The sequence below is a fragment of the Hylobates moloch genome, unplaced genomic scaffold (assembly GCF_009828535.3).
Source record: "Hylobates moloch isolate HMO894 unplaced genomic scaffold, HMol_V3 SCAFFOLD_1, whole genome shotgun sequence".
Taxonomy (NCBI): Eukaryota; Metazoa; Chordata; class Mammalia; order Primates; family Hylobatidae; genus Hylobates; species Hylobates moloch.
The window spans coordinates 186,943,302-186,958,984 of record NW_026652276.1 but is presented as its reverse complement, the minus strand read 5'-3'; the positions used below and the strand labels follow the sequence as shown (position 1 = coordinate 186,958,984).

The window sequence follows — 15,683 nt, the reverse complement described above, 5'->3', positions numbered from 1 at the left end:
GCAAGAGCTTGACACTTTCTTCCACCTAGGTCCCAGCATCTAAAAGAGTGTGTGGCACTTGATAGGTGCTCAGTAAATGTTTGTTGATTGATTTATTCATTGGCTTCTCATTAACGCTGAGAGGAAAAGTATCTGTTAGCACAGGGCTCAACTGGAGGTCAAAACGTTACAGCAGAACTTTCCTGGGGTTCTCTGAAATAACTTTTATCAATTTGCCTCAAATCTTTAAATGTCTAAGCTTTCCTCAAACACGTAACTTACTATCATGAAGGAGGCTGGATCCAGTGAGAGATGAAATGCAGTTATGAACTATATCCTTTAAAACTGTTGGTCCCGACAAGTGCTTCCACAATACAGTGGATTAAACACGTCAAATACATGAAGCAGTAATTCAGGAGGCCACTAGAGGGCAACAAAGGGCCAGGAATTTATTCCAGAGCCAAGAAAGCCCACTAAGAGCATGGGAAGGACCTAATTCCCATTAAGGCCCAGTTTCTTTTTTTCTTTTTTTGTTTTGTTTTTTAATTATACTTTAAGTTCTAGGGTACATGTGCACAACGTGCTGGTTTGTTACATATGTATACATGTGCCATGTTGGTGTTTCTATGAGCCTGAGGGCGGAGGTGAGAACACTGCTGAAAAAAATGGAAAAGACAGAGATGAATAATTTTTTAAAGTTCAATCCAAATTAGCAAAGCACATTAATAAAGTAGGAAATGATTAAAAGTCATGGACACAGGGAGCAGAGAACAATCACATTACTAGTAGTGTTAAATACAAGGTTGAAAATGTCAAAGGCCAGGGAGAATATGCAAAATCAATACCTGAATCACCAGAAATTCTAGAATCTGAAGACAGAAAGCAAAGGGCACATGGTCTGGTAAACCTGGATGGACCCTCTCAGCCTGAAGTCAGATACCCTGCAGCGACTAGATACTCCTAAACTGTGTCCTGTGATGAGGAAAAACCATTTTAGGCATTTGGGATTTATCTAACTTCTGGCATTGTCCATCATCCTAGAAGGCAGTACCCACTTACTAACCACATGATCTTAACCTCTCTACGTCTCACTTCCCTCATCTGTTCACTGGAGCTAATAATGATAGTCCAAAGTAGTTGTTCTTTTTGTATGACAAATTCAATATAGACTTCTCATTATACAAAATGCAGTAATTTAAGCTAATCCAGACAAAGAATATCAAACATTTCTGCTGTCAAGCAGGCACCATTTACAATGCACTGAGCCAGTCAGCCTTGGTTACAACCAGTCATGTAACCTTGATGTTCCATGATGTTTGACAAGATTTGGTTGGGGGTGGGGGAGCGATGGAAGGAGACGAGATGTATAATAGAAATTTGCCTCATTTCAAACTTTGCACACAAAGCACGATTTTATTAATATCTTTATTGCACTATATCAAATTTCCATTAATTATATTTTAATTAAGTTAGCATGCCCTGTACCTACCCCACAACTGTTGTGAAAATGAAGAGTCCTGGGCACAAAGTAGACCTTGATAAATCTCAGCTGTTTATGTCAGTGAGCTATGGCTGTGTAAAAAAACACCCAGAACTCCATGGCTTAAAATAACAGGAATTTGTTAATTCTCCTTCATCTGCCAGTCAGCTGGGGAGGTGGCTAGTCTAGGCAGGGCTGGGCAGTTCTGCTGGTCTCTGTTGGGCTCATTCATACTTCTGTAAGCAGCTAGGGACTGAATAATCTAGGCTGAATGTAGCTCGGCTCCATCTATCTTTCCATTCCCCGGGGATTAGCAAATTAGTCATAGCAATAACAGAAGTGCAAGAAAGCAACTGGAAACACACCAACACTTGAGACTCAGACTCAGGACTAGAGGACCAACACTTCTGCCCCATGCTATTAGCCACACCAATCACATGGCCAAGGCCAGATTCAAGGATGGGGAAATAGTCTGCTAGCTGATACATACTATGCATCTTTGGTTTTTGGTTTTTTTTTTTTTTTTTTGAGATGGAGTTTTGCTGTTGCCCAAGCTGGAGTGCAGTGGTGCAGTCTTGGCTCACTGCAGCCTCAACCTCCTCTCGCTTCAGGGCTCAAGCTATTCTCCCACCTCAGCCTCCCAAAGAGCTGGGACTATAGGCACACACCACCATGCCTGGCTAATTTTTGTATTTTTTGTAGAGATGGGGTTTTGTAATGTTACCCAGGTTGATCCCAAACTCCTGGGCTCAAGCAATCCTCCCATCTCGGCCTCCCAAAGTGCTGGGAGTACAGATGTGAGCCACCATCCCCAGCACTTTTTTTTTTTTTTTGTCATCTCCCACAACTAGAGTGTGAATGCCTTTAAAAAAGGGATCCTGTCTTATTCCCATTTCACCACTGAGGAAACAAAGGCAAGGAAAAGCCATATAGCTATGAAGTGAGAGAAGCAAGATCAAATTAAAAGAATTTGGATCCAAAGTCTGTGCTATTAATCACTACACTATATTAACTCTCCTAATCAAAGACATGTAAGTAACTGTATGCTGTGAAAGATTCTCAGCCCCAAATTGGGCCTAAATATTCTAATCCTTTTTTCCTGAAGCAAGATTGTCTGGAGGAAGCATCAAATCACTGTTTACTATTGGATCAGATGGTAACACGGAAGGGATGCATTGAGAAAACTGCATTTATTATAAAGACCAGAAGAGTCCATGAAACAACCCAGAAAGATCATCTGGTCCATCCCTCTGCCTCCAGGCAAGACTGCACATGAGTCTTATTAGGAGTACTACAGTCAGCTATAATTTTTAGCCTTCAGAGCCTATTTCCACAACCATCTCTGGAAATGCATATCAGTGTCTCATAATTCCATCAGCAAATTTTCTTAATGTTAGACCTAAATCATTCAGTTTAATTGCACTATGATTTGGATCAGCTCTCCTTTGTAAGGTTTAGATCAGGGGTTGCAAACTGTCAGACTGTGGGCTGAAACCATCCTGCAGACATATTTTGTTTTGCCTGCACTGACAAAAATGTTTAAATAATTGCCAACATTTAAGAATAGAATTCTATTAAAAATCCAGCTCTTCTCAAAATAAGTTCTCCGAAAGGGTTTGCTTATAAGCAGAATTATCTACTCTTTTTAAGTTTGGTGAAAGTCACCTATAAAACCTTCTCAACTTGGTGTCTTCAAGGGATGATATTAACAACTGATCCAATTTGGTTAAGATCATAAAACTATCCATTTTTCTACTTATTCTTAAGTTAATTTAGTTATGTTTTTCTAAGAACGTAATAATTTAATCTAAGCCTTCCAATTTATTTGCAAAAAGTTGTTCATAATTTCCTTTTACTATTGTAATGTCTGCAGCATCTGTTGTTTTATTTCCCTTTTCATTCCTATCATTGTTATTTACATCTTTTCTCTTTTTTATGGGATAATTTTGCCTGAAGTCTATTTTATTGCTTTTTTTCTATGAACCAGTTCTTGGTTTTGTTGATCTTCTCTACTGTGTCTTTCTTTCCTATGTCAATATTGTGCTCTTATTATTTCTAAACTGCTCTTTTTCTTTGGGTATGATATGCCAGGTTTATTCTTACATTTTTTAAGTTGGAATCTTAGCTCATTGATGTTGAGCCTTTCTTTTCTGATATAACCACTTAAACTATCCATTTCTGGGTGTCATTTTAGCTGTACCTCACAAGTTTTGATATGTTGTATTTTATTGTTCAACTTTAAAAATATTTACATCAGAATTTTTTCCTTTGATCCATGAGGGTGATGGATTTGGTAAACTGGCATTTATCCTCTTTCTACAAACCTCTTTCTACACTACAGAAGTACTACAGAGTCCAAAAAGTGAAAAACTTCATATGTCAGACTACCTCGAGCTACAGTTCTGAATGTGAATTAGGTTCCTCTATTGGACACACCTACACATGATTTGAAAGGAGGAACAGAAGTAAACGCCCTCTTCCTGCTGATAGGCAAGGTCATGGAATGTTTTGTTTTTCTTCCATAGCACTCCCAAATCTAGTCTCTCTGGGTTTTTTGAGTGTTAAGAGTTGGTTTTGATGGTGGCAGCACTGAACTCAGAGTTCTCATGTGCAGGCACTGGCTTTGTGGGTATGCAGCAGCTGTGATGGCAGCAGGGGCTGCTTCCTGATCCCTGGGCTATGACCTGAATGTTCATATGCCCTTGAGCTCATACACTGATATCTATCCTCTAAAGCAAGTGTTCAGAGGTGGGAGTCTTTGGGAGGTGACTATGCCATAAGGACTCCACCCTCACAGATGGGATTAGTGCCCTTAAAAAAGGCCTGCCAGGCGCAGCAGCTCACACCTGTAATCCCAGCACTTTGGGAGGCTGAGGCAGGAGGATTACTTGAGCCCAGGAGTTCGAAACCAGCCTGGGCAACACAGTAAAACCCTGTCTTTACAAAAAATACAAAAATTAGCTGGGCGTGGTGGTGTGCTCCTGTAGTCCCAGCTACTTGGGGGGCTGAGGTGAGAAGATAGCTTGAGTCCAGGAGGTTGAGGCTGCAGTGAGCTGTGATCATGCCAGTGCACTCCAGCCCAGGCAATAGAGTGAGACCCCCATCTCAAAAAAAAAAAAAAGAAAAAAAAGAAAAAGAAGTAAAAAGAAAAGAGGGTTCCACCATATGAGGACACAATAGGAAGGCACCACTTATGAAACAGGCCCTCACCAGACACACATTCTTCTGGTGCTTTGATCTTGGGTTTCCCAGCCTCCATAATTGTGAGCAATAAATTTATATTGTTTATAAATTGCCCAATCTAAGGTACTTTGTGATAGCAGCCCAAACAGACTGAGACACCTGGATCACGGTCCAGTGGCCTGTTCAACTCAACAGTTACTAGTGATAGGACAGCTGCCACAGGAAACCTGCACAGTGCCCTGGTTCCCACCCTCCTGCCCTGGCAGAGTCCAAGGCAGTGCCCTTGGGATATTGTTCTGGGTACCATCTCCATAAACCCCACCTAAAGTTCAATTATCCATGCCTTCCAACAATTTTGTCATCACCTGATTCCTAGTATGAAGACCTTTTCTGCTCAAAATGGCTACAGTGATTTTTTGATTTGAGCACTGAATGATACAGAGGATTTTTTTAGTTTTAGATATTTATATCTCACAATTGGATTGTTGTCAGAGAATATGTTCTATATGGTACTGAATTTCCAAAATTTGTAAAAGCTAGATTTGTGATCTAGCATGTGGATAATTTTATTAATATTTCTTATGTACTAGCAAAAGATGCATATTCTCCAACTGTTCTTGTGTGTTCTTTACACAATGCATGCTAATTGCACTGTTCAAATCTCCTATATCCCACTGATTTTTGTCTGCTTAATCCAAAACTTACTGAGAGCAATGTGTTCAAATTTTGCACTATAATGATGGATTTGTCACTTTCTCCTAGATTTGTCATTTTGCTTAAAATATTGTGATACTGTGTTATTAGATACACACAAGTTTAGAATTATTATAACTTTCCAGTAAAGTCTATCTTTAATTATTTTGAAGTTACCAGCTTTTCTATCCTTTGAGACTTTGCACATTTTTTGTATCCTTATGTCTCATTTAATGGCATAATTTTATTTAAATCCAATCTGACATTCTTTACCTTGTAACTGAATTGTGGTCCATTTACCTTTGTTGGGATTAAAGGTACGTTTCAATTTATTTTTACCATCTTAATTTTCTACAGATCCCTATTGTAGATTACTGACTGTAGGTTTCTACTGATCTACTGATTGTTCTTCTCTTTCTCTATCCCTCCTGCTTTACCCCCCGATGTTTTAAGATGCATATTCTTATAAAGACTAAAGTTAATCAACATCCTTACCTTCCTCCCAAACAATACTAGAAGGATAGAATATGTTTTTGCTACTCATAACACTAATAACTTACATGTTATTTTTGTTCCGTATTTTGGGCCTATTTTGTTTTGCCTCCACAAATACAGACTTACTAATATCATTATTTTACAGGGTTAATGTTAGTTTATCGATATCCACACATTTACCAGTGTCTGTGTTTATCATTCTTTTTTACCTCTCTGGAAACTTCTCTTTCTTCCTAAAGCTTCTCCTTGAATTTTCTTCTGGTAAAGGTCTATTACTAAATGCTCAAATTTGGTTTTTTTTAAAAAATCTCTTAATTTTGTCCTAATACTTGAGAAATATTGTGTGAGTATGGAATTATGGTTTGAAAGTTATTTTCTATTATTAAATTGAAGCTATTATGCTACTGTCTTCTGGCTTCCATTTTTGCTATTAAGAACCAGCCTTCTGAAATAGAAAACCAGTAACAGGTAAGTCTCCCAACAAAGAAAAACTTTGGAGCTGGATAGCTTCACTGCCACTCTACCAAACTTATAAAGAATAACTAACACCAGTTTTCCTCAAACTTCTAGAAAACTGAAGAGAAAAGAATTATCCCTAACTCATTCTATGATGCCAGCATCACCCTGATACCAAAACCAGACAAGAACACAACAAAAAAAGGAAACTATAGGCCAATATCTCTGATGAACACAGAGACAAAAATCCTCACCAAAATACTAGCAAAGTGAATCCAACAGCACTTCAAAAAAGATAATACACCATGATCAAGCGGGAAATATCTCAGGGATGCAAGGATGGTTCAACATGGACAAATCAATAAACATGATTTATCAATAGAATCAAGGACAAAAACCATATGATCATCTCAATAGATACAGAAAAAGCATTTGATAAAATTCAACATCTCTTTATGATAAAAATTCAACAAGCTAGACACAGAACATATCTCAACATAACAAAGACACAAACCCACAGCTACCGTCATACTTAGTGGGGAAAAGCTGAAAGCCTTTCCTCTAAGAACTGCAGTAAGACAAGGATGTTCACTCTCACCATTCCTATCAAACATAGTACTGGAAGTCTTAGCTAGAGCAATCAGGCGAGAGAAAGAAATAAAAAGCATCCAAATGCAAAACAGGGAAGTCAAATGGTCCCTCATTGCGGATGGCATGATCTTCTATTTAGAAAAACCTAAAGACTCTACCAAAAAAACTCATGGATCTAATAAATTAATTCAGTAAAGTTGCAGGATACAAAAATCAACATATAAAATCAGCTGCATTTCTATACACCAATAATGAGCTAGCTGAAAAAGAAAATCAAGAAAGCAATCCCATTTACAACAGCTACCAAAAAAAAAAAAAAAAAATGCCTAGGAATAAATTTAACCAAGGAGGTGAAAGACTTCCACAAGGAAAACTATAAAACACTAATGAAAGAAATTAAAGAGGACACAAACAAATGGAAAGACATCCAATGCTCATGGATAAGAATTCGTATTGTTAAAATGATCATACTACCCAAAGTAATCTACAGATTCAATGTAATCCCTATCAAAATACCGATAACATTTTTCACAGAAATAGAAAAAAAAATCTTAAAATTTATATGGAACCCAAAAAGAGCCCAAATAGCCAAAGCAATTCTGAGGAAAAAGAATAATATTGGAGGCATCACATTACCTAACTCCAAAATATATTACAAGGCTATAATAAACAAAACAGCATGATAGTGATATAAAAATAAACATATAGATCAATGAAACAGAAGAGAGAACCCAAAAATAAATTTATGCATTTACAGCCAACTGATTTTTGACAAAGGCAACGAGGATATATACTGGAAAAAGGACAGTCTCTTCAATAAACGGTGCTGGCAAAACTGAATTTCCATATGCAGAAGAATAAAATCAAACCCCTACCTCTCACTATATACAAAAATCAACTCAAACATTGACTAAAGACTTAAATGTAAGACCCAAAACTATAAAACTACTAGAAGAAAATATAGGGAAACACTAAGACATTCAACTAGGCAAAGATTTTATGATTAAGACTTCAAAAGCACAGACAACAAAATGTGTATCCATGTAGACAAATGAAACTATATTAAACTAAAAAGCTTCTGCACACAAAGGAAACAATCAACAGAGTAAAGAAAAAAACCTGTTGAATGGGATAAAATATTTGCAGACTATTCATTCAGCAAGAGACTAATATCAAAGGCATACAAGGAACTCAACAGCAAAAAAGAAAAAAACTAAATTTAAAGATGGGGCAAAGGACATGAATAGATATTTCTTAAAAGGAGACATACAAATGGCCAACAGGTATATTTAAAAATCCTCAACATCACTAATCATCAGGGAAATGCAAATCAAAACTACAATGAGATATAATTTTACCCCAGTTAGAATAGCTATTACCAAAAAGACAGAAAAGATGCTGAGGAGAATGCAAAGAAAAGAGAACACTTATATGCTGTCAGTGGGCACGTAAGTTAGCCATTATGGAAAACAGTATGGATATTTCTCCAAAAAATGAAAAATAGAACTATCATATAATCCAGCAATCTCACTAGTGGGTATTTACCCAAAGAAAAAGGAATCAGTATATCAAAGGGATGCCTGCACTATTCACAATAACAAAGATATGGGATCAACCTATGGGTCCATCAGTGGATGAATGGTAAAGAAAATTCAGTAATATGTACCCAGTGGAATACTGTTTGGCCATAAAAAAAAAATAGAATCCTGTCATTTGCAGCAAATGGATGAAATTAGAAGTTATCATATTAAGTGAAATAAGCCAGGCACAGAAAGACAAATATCACATGTACTCACTCATATGTGGGAGCTAAAAAAATTTCATCTTGTGGAGGCAGAGAGTAGAATAATAGTTGCCAGAGACTGGGAATTGTGTTGGGGCAAGGAGAATGAAGAGAGGTAGGTTTATGGGTATGAACATACAGTTAAGTAGAGGGAATACATTCTAATGTCTGTAGTAGAGTAGGGTGACTAGAGTTAACAACGTGTTATATGTTTCAAAGCCGCTAGAAGAGAGGACTTGAAATACTCCCAATACCCAGAAATGATAAATGTTTGAGGCAGTGGACGTCCTAAATAATGACTTGATCATTACATAGTCTGTGTGTGTAACAAAATATTACACGTTCCCGGTAAATATATACAAATATTATGTATCAAAAAAATTAGGGCGGGCACGGTGGCTCGCACCTGTAATCCCAGCATTTTGGGAGCCCAAGGCCGGTGGATTACTTGAGATCATGAGTTCGAGACCAGCCTGGCCAACATGGTGAAACCCTGTCTCCACTAAAAATACAAAAATTAGCCAGGCGTGGCAGCACATGCCTATAATCCCATCTACTTGGGAAGCTGAGGTAGGAGAATTGTTTGAACCCAGCAGGCGGAGGTTGCAGTGAGCCAAGATTGAGCCACTGCACTCCAGCCTGAACAACAGAGCAAGACTCCATCTCAATTAAAAAAAAAAATTAAGACTCAACCTTCTCTAATTGCTGTTTCTTTTTAATATGGCTATTTTTATGATCTCATCTTTGTGGTGGTGTTCCATGGTTTGCTTATGGTGTGTCTTGGTAGATTTGTTTCTTTATTTTTTTTCTTTGAGACGGAGTCTCACTCTGTCGCCCAGGCTGGAGTGCAGCTGTGCGATCTCAGCTCACTGCAAGCTCCGCCTCCCAGGTTCACGCCATTCTCCTGCCTCAGCCTCCCAAGTAGCTGAGACTGTAGGTGCCCGCCACCACACCCAGCTAATTTTTTGTATTTTTAGAGTAGAGACGGGGTTTCACTGTGTTAGCCAGGATGGCCTCGATCTCCTGACCTCGTGATCCACCTGCCTCAGCCTCCCAAAGTGCTGGGATTACAGGTGTGAGCCACCATGCCCAGCCTTATTTCTATCTATACTACTTGATATTTCTTGGGCTTTCTAAATCTGATGAAATCTGCTTTCATCAAATTTGGAAAATTCCCAGCCATTGTCTCTTCAACATTGCCTCATTGACATTGTCTCCTTCTGAAACTCTAGCTGGTCATTAGACACTCTTCTCTATCCTCTATGTCCTGTTACCTGTCTCGTTTTTGTGTCTTTATCCCTCTGATCTATGTTATGGATAACTTCTTTGAATTTATTTTCCCATTCACTAGTTCTCTCCTCAGCTTCATCTAAAATCTGATTTATTTAATCTATCCTTGGAGTTTTATTTTCAATTATTAATTTTTATTGCTAGAAATTTTATTTCTTTTGCAAATTTGCTTGGTCATGCTTTACAGTCTCTTTTCCAATCATATTTTCAAGTTGTTTTTATTTATTTAGACATATTACATATAGCTATTTTATACTTTGCATCTGATGATTTTAATACTCAAAGTCTTTAGAGTCTGTTTTGGATATTGATTTTTCCAACTGGCCTTCAGTCAGGTGCCTCATTCCCCTTTTCTTTTTAAGATTTTTGACCTTGAAATACTCACTTACTTAAAAGTAAAGAAATTCACCATAGGAAATCTCTGAAGCCGTTGTTCAGATTGCAGTCCTCCAGAAAGTTTTTATGCTTGCTTCTGCCATTTGCCTGGGGACACTATCAACCCAGAAGCATTCCTGTATTTTTTTTTTTTTTTTTTTTTTTTTGAGATGAAGTCACGTTCTTTCTCCCAGGCTGGAATGCAGCAGTGTGATCTCGGCTCACTGCAACCTCCATCTCCTGAGTTCAACCAATTATCCTACCTGTCTCCCAAGTAGCTGGGCTTACAGGTGTGCACCACTACACCCAGCTAATTTTTGTATTTTTAGTAGAGACGGGGTTTCGCCATGTTAGCTAGGCTGGTCTTGAACTCCTGATCTCAGGTGATCTGCCCAACTCAGCCTCCCAAAGTGCTGGGATTACAGGCATGAGCCACTGCACCCAGTCTCAACCCAGAACCATTCTAAATGTAATTATCTGTTTGAGGTTTTGTTTTATTTTTTACCACACAGGTTACATAAATTTGGACCACAACTCAGAGAGCCAGCTTGTCATTACAAATTCTCATGGGAGATATTTTTATTCCCTCCCATCTGGTGTCAAGGTTGAAACAGGCAATTCTCCTTACTATCCTCTTCAGCATATTAGGTTTATTTCTTGCTCATTCCTGCCATCAGATTGTAGCCTGTTGGGTTCCCACTCTTACGCAGAAGAGTCTCCTAACATAGACTCACCCCTTGGGCAAGCCCTAGCCTTATCGCCTACCCTCCAATCTCCCCTGCAACTATCAAAAAGGAAGCTGAAAGTCTCCTGTCTGTAGCGGAAACCCTTGGTATTACTTCACAGGATTCTTGCTTCCTTCTTGTTTTTTGACCTCTCCAGATTTCTTTCAAAGAGGCTCAGTATTACATGTTTTAAATATGTTGTTTTGTCTAGCATTTTATTTCCAGTTTTCAAGTGGAAGATAATTTAGAGTGTTTAATCTTCCATATGGACAGAAACAGCTATTCCACCCCATGGGGGAGTAGGTCACTGGAAGAGTGGCAGGTGGGGTAAGGGTCCTCCGATTATGTCCACAAGTGGCCAGTGGCAGCAGTTCCGGGCCACTATTCCTGGGTCCAGTTTGGCCTCTGCAAGATTCTGAGAGAGCCAACCACTAAGGGGTCAGCCGTACGAGGGTGTGACTATCCAAAACTACACAAGATGCTTAGAATTACCTTTTTCGAAAGAACTGCTGCCATGGCAAAGCTTCTCCTTATAGACGTATTCTAACTAACAAATGAAACAACCAAGAGATTGTTTCAGAATATCACCATTTAATATCACCGTTTTGCAACGGCCAATGAGTTAGTCCACGTAGACATTGAGAATCGATGGCTGCTAACATCGTGCACATAAAAGAGAGATTACGAGATGAAAGAAGCCTCACCACCTAGCGTCTTACCAAGGGCTCAAGCCTGAAGGTGAGCCAGCCTCTGGATCCAGCTGCCCATCTGCAGGATCACAAAGGTCAGAAGAACATGAGAGAGGACCACGTACACACAATCTAAGATCCAGATCACAGGTCAAGTGGCCCAGATTCTTAAGCCCATACATTTAAAGGGAAAGGAAAAGATGGAGGGTAATACGTAAATTAAAAATAACTTGAGGACACAAGACAGTATTCAAAAGGGGGAACAATATTAAACTACAGTGTCTAGGACTACACATTTAGATGACAAACTAGAAAGAAATGCAAATAAGTAATTGCTATAAAAGTCAGAATAGTGGTTACTTATGGGTGTGGGAGGCTGCTGTGTTTGGGTGTCCATGTTGCAATCATTAAGCTATACTTGTCTTTTGTGTGGTTTTCTATAGCTGGTTTTATTTCATAGTAAAAAGAGCTTTGTTAAACAGTCAGAAGGGGGCAATTATTCCTATCTCAAAATGTTATCTCACTGCTCAGTCTTTACTGGTCCAACCCTACCTGAAGCATTCAATAGCTTTTTGAATTAGACTCTAAGGAACCCAAGGCAACCTAGTAACACTCTTTCCAAACATATGGGCACAGATATACAGTTCTTTATACACACACACTTACATACACACAGCATTCTTCCCTCCTGCTGAGACCTCGTCCCTGTTGTCCTCTCCCCAGAATGTCTGCACCTCCTCAGCAGCCTGGCTGCATCGGCTGCTTTTCTGCAACCTCCCTGATCTCTAGCTGAATGTGAGCCCATCACTATCTGGTGCTCTCTCGTGGGATATATCTGGATCTGTCTCATTTTGTAATGACTTCCCCTCCTTCTGAGTTATATGATTATAAACTCCTGCAAGCAGAGAGTACATAACTTGTTTCATGTGTCCCTTTTAGTATGCACACAATATTTTGCACAATATGGCCATTGAGAAGCATTTCTTGTTAAGTACAAGAAATCTACGGTCTTTCTTGCCTGGTAATTAAGTTAAATTGTCTCTATCATTGCCTTTATTTATTTATTTATTTATTTTTTTTGAGACAGAGTCTCGCTCTGTCGCCAAGCTGCAGTGGCACCATCTCGGCTCACTGCAACCTCCCCTCCTGGGTTCAACCAATTACTCTGCCCCTGCCTCCAGAGTAGCTGGGACTACAGGAGCGCGCCACCACACCCGGCTTTTTTTTTTTTTTTTTTTTTTTAAGTAGAGACTGGATTTCACCATGTTGGCCAGGATGGTCTGGATCTTCTGACCTCGTGATCCACCTGCCTTGGCCTCCCAAAGTGCTGGGATTACAGGCGGGAACCACTGCGCCCGACCCTATCATTGCTTTTTTAACAGTCATGTTGCTCATTCTGTGTTAATGGAGCATTGATTTTACTTAGCATTCAGTTCTAAGTCACAAAGGTCTGTAACTTGCTTGTCAGCTTCTCTCTGTTAACAGACCAAAAAGAAGTACCAGGAATTGGCCAAAGCTTTGAGGGTAAGCACTAGTGGTGTTGGCAGCGACATTCCAGCAGAGGGCAGCAGAGGGCCGAGCGCTGGGCAACTGCCTGCCGCAGGGCTCCTTGCTCCCAGGATGTATTTGAGAGCTGAGGCAAGGCGGGCGGGCGCACCCCAGGAAATCTATTTCAAGGCAGAAAATGTCTAGAATCAGAGAACAAGCAAAGCTAGAATGTACCATGAGCCTCTTTGATCTGAAAGAGATCATAGTTCTGATGGTATCTGTACTTGTTCCAAGTTCAGCCTCTGCTGGGGGTGGGGATCAGATGACTCCTTGTTTTTTTGGTTGGTTGGTTGATTTTGAAACGGTGTCTCGCTCTGTCGCCCACGGTGGGGTGCAGTGGCGCGATCTCAGTTTACTGCAACCTCTGCCTCCCGGGTTCAAGCGATTCTCCTGCCTTAGCCTCCCGAGTAGCTGGGATTACAGGCGTGCACCACCACACCCGGCTAATTTCTGTATTTTTAGTAGGGACGGGGTTTCACCATGTTGGCTAGGCTGGTCTCAAACACCTAACCTCAGGTGATCCTCCCAAAGTGCTGAGATTACAGGCGTGAGCCAGGGCGCCTGGCCTGCTTTTTGTTTTGTTTAACATAACATCCTGAAGCAACCTTCCTCCTGACTCAGCATCTGCCTGCTGGAAAGCCACCTTCCTTCCTCTGAGGGGCAGCTTCTCCTCTGTTCTCTGAGAGAGGAGCCAGTGCTTTGATGCAGCCTTATGGTTTTTCTTTTGTGGACTGCCCCTAATTGCAGCAGTCAGCAAGTTCTTTCCAGGGAAGGGCTGACTCACCTGCATTTTGGAAGAAGCCATCCTTATTTTCAGGCACAGAGAACATCTATTAGCCCAAAATGTCTTCCAAATTTCAAGGAGTACATGTTTCAAAAGGAAATGTCATCACAGTTTTACTCCGAGCAGTTGGCTTCCAAGAAGCCTGTCTCTGGCCATTGGGGGTGTTAAAATAACCTAAATTTGGCCTGAGGAAGCCTTTGCACCCAAGTCCTTACTTAACTAACTGCAGGCAGCCTGGCTTACTACTTAAACTAACTGAAAGCCTAAATTTAGGAGTATGCTTTTGTAAGAAATAGCTGAGTCTCCACCATCACAGCAACTGAGCTTCCTTCAATCACAGTCCACCAACGATCAAATAAGGCAAACGCTGAGCAGGAACCAGTTAAGCCCTATACGTACCTCACTTCTGTTTTCTGTGCATCCATAACACTTGATCACATTGCTGACTGAGTTCTTAGAACCCATTCTGAATCAGAGGGCTGCCTGATTCACACATCATGTGTTTTTGTTTTCTGAGTGTTTGTTTTTTTCTCACTTAAACTCTGCTAAACTTGTCTGAGGTTTTTCTTTTTGACAGGGTCTCTGGAACTCACTGCTCAAAGATCTTCCCTCTTGTTTATTGAAAGGTGACAGGTCCCCTCTAAAAACGGCAAAGTCAAGTATGTCTGTGACATTAGCGACTGTCAAAAGAATGCAGGAAGGCCCAACTGAGTGGGGACAGAAAGAAATATACGGGATGACAAACAAGAACCGTCAGCTCTTGTGTCAGCTTCCTACGGACTGTCTGTGTTGGAACAATCATCCAGGCACTGACAGGTGCCAGCCTAGCTGCAGATCAGGCTAACCCCAACCCCACCGAGCCCTGAGGGTGAACGTGGAGCGAGACCCTGGCTCACCAACTACAGCATAAGAACCATCTTGTCGAGCAAACTCTTCCCATGGGACTGTATAATACCTTTGGTTTCCCAATTTTTTACAAATTTACCTTGATCCTGAAATCTCTGCAGCACTTAAAGATTATGGACTTTCCTGTGAGAATCAGAGCTTTTGGACTATGTGACAGTACTTGTTGCCTGCCCAAAGTCTATTCTTCCTCCTTCCTTAGTAACAGGACAATACGTTTGTTTAAAAAGAAACAAAAACAAAAAACTGCATTCCAAGCCTCTTGCACAGATTAATGTCACTAAATATGCTGGCGAGCCTGGGGATGAGGCCTTTTGGGAGGTGCATCTGCCCCTGTCCCTGTCCAATCCTGACTGAAACAGGGACACGGCCACAGCAGGGATGGTCCAGCAGTCATCTTGTGAGCTCAGTGCTCACAGCCATCCACAGGAGTGGCAGGCATACACAGGAGGAGTTGACATCAATAACCTTTTGGAGCCACCATACCTGCCTCAACTCCTCCCTCCTTCTGTTACTGGAGAAAAAACTGAAACATTTATTCCCTAATTTTCTTAAGTCACTGACATCAACCCCCACCACTATAAGTGGCAGGAGGTTACCCTGCCCCATGCATTGTAAGCATCCAGTTAACAGTCACAGAGAAAACCCAGATGGAAGAAAGACACCCTCTCGCCTTTTCCTGATCCAGATAGGCAGCTTCTGTTTTTAT

At 40.3% G+C, this 15,683-nt stretch overlaps 1 pseudogene; it reads right to left on the bottom strand.

The window, feature by feature from the left end:
- The window catches only part of LOC116810909 (uncharacterized), a 70,092-nt pseudogene that overhangs the window by 13,056 nt on the left and 41,353 nt on the right, over positions 1–15,683 (bottom strand).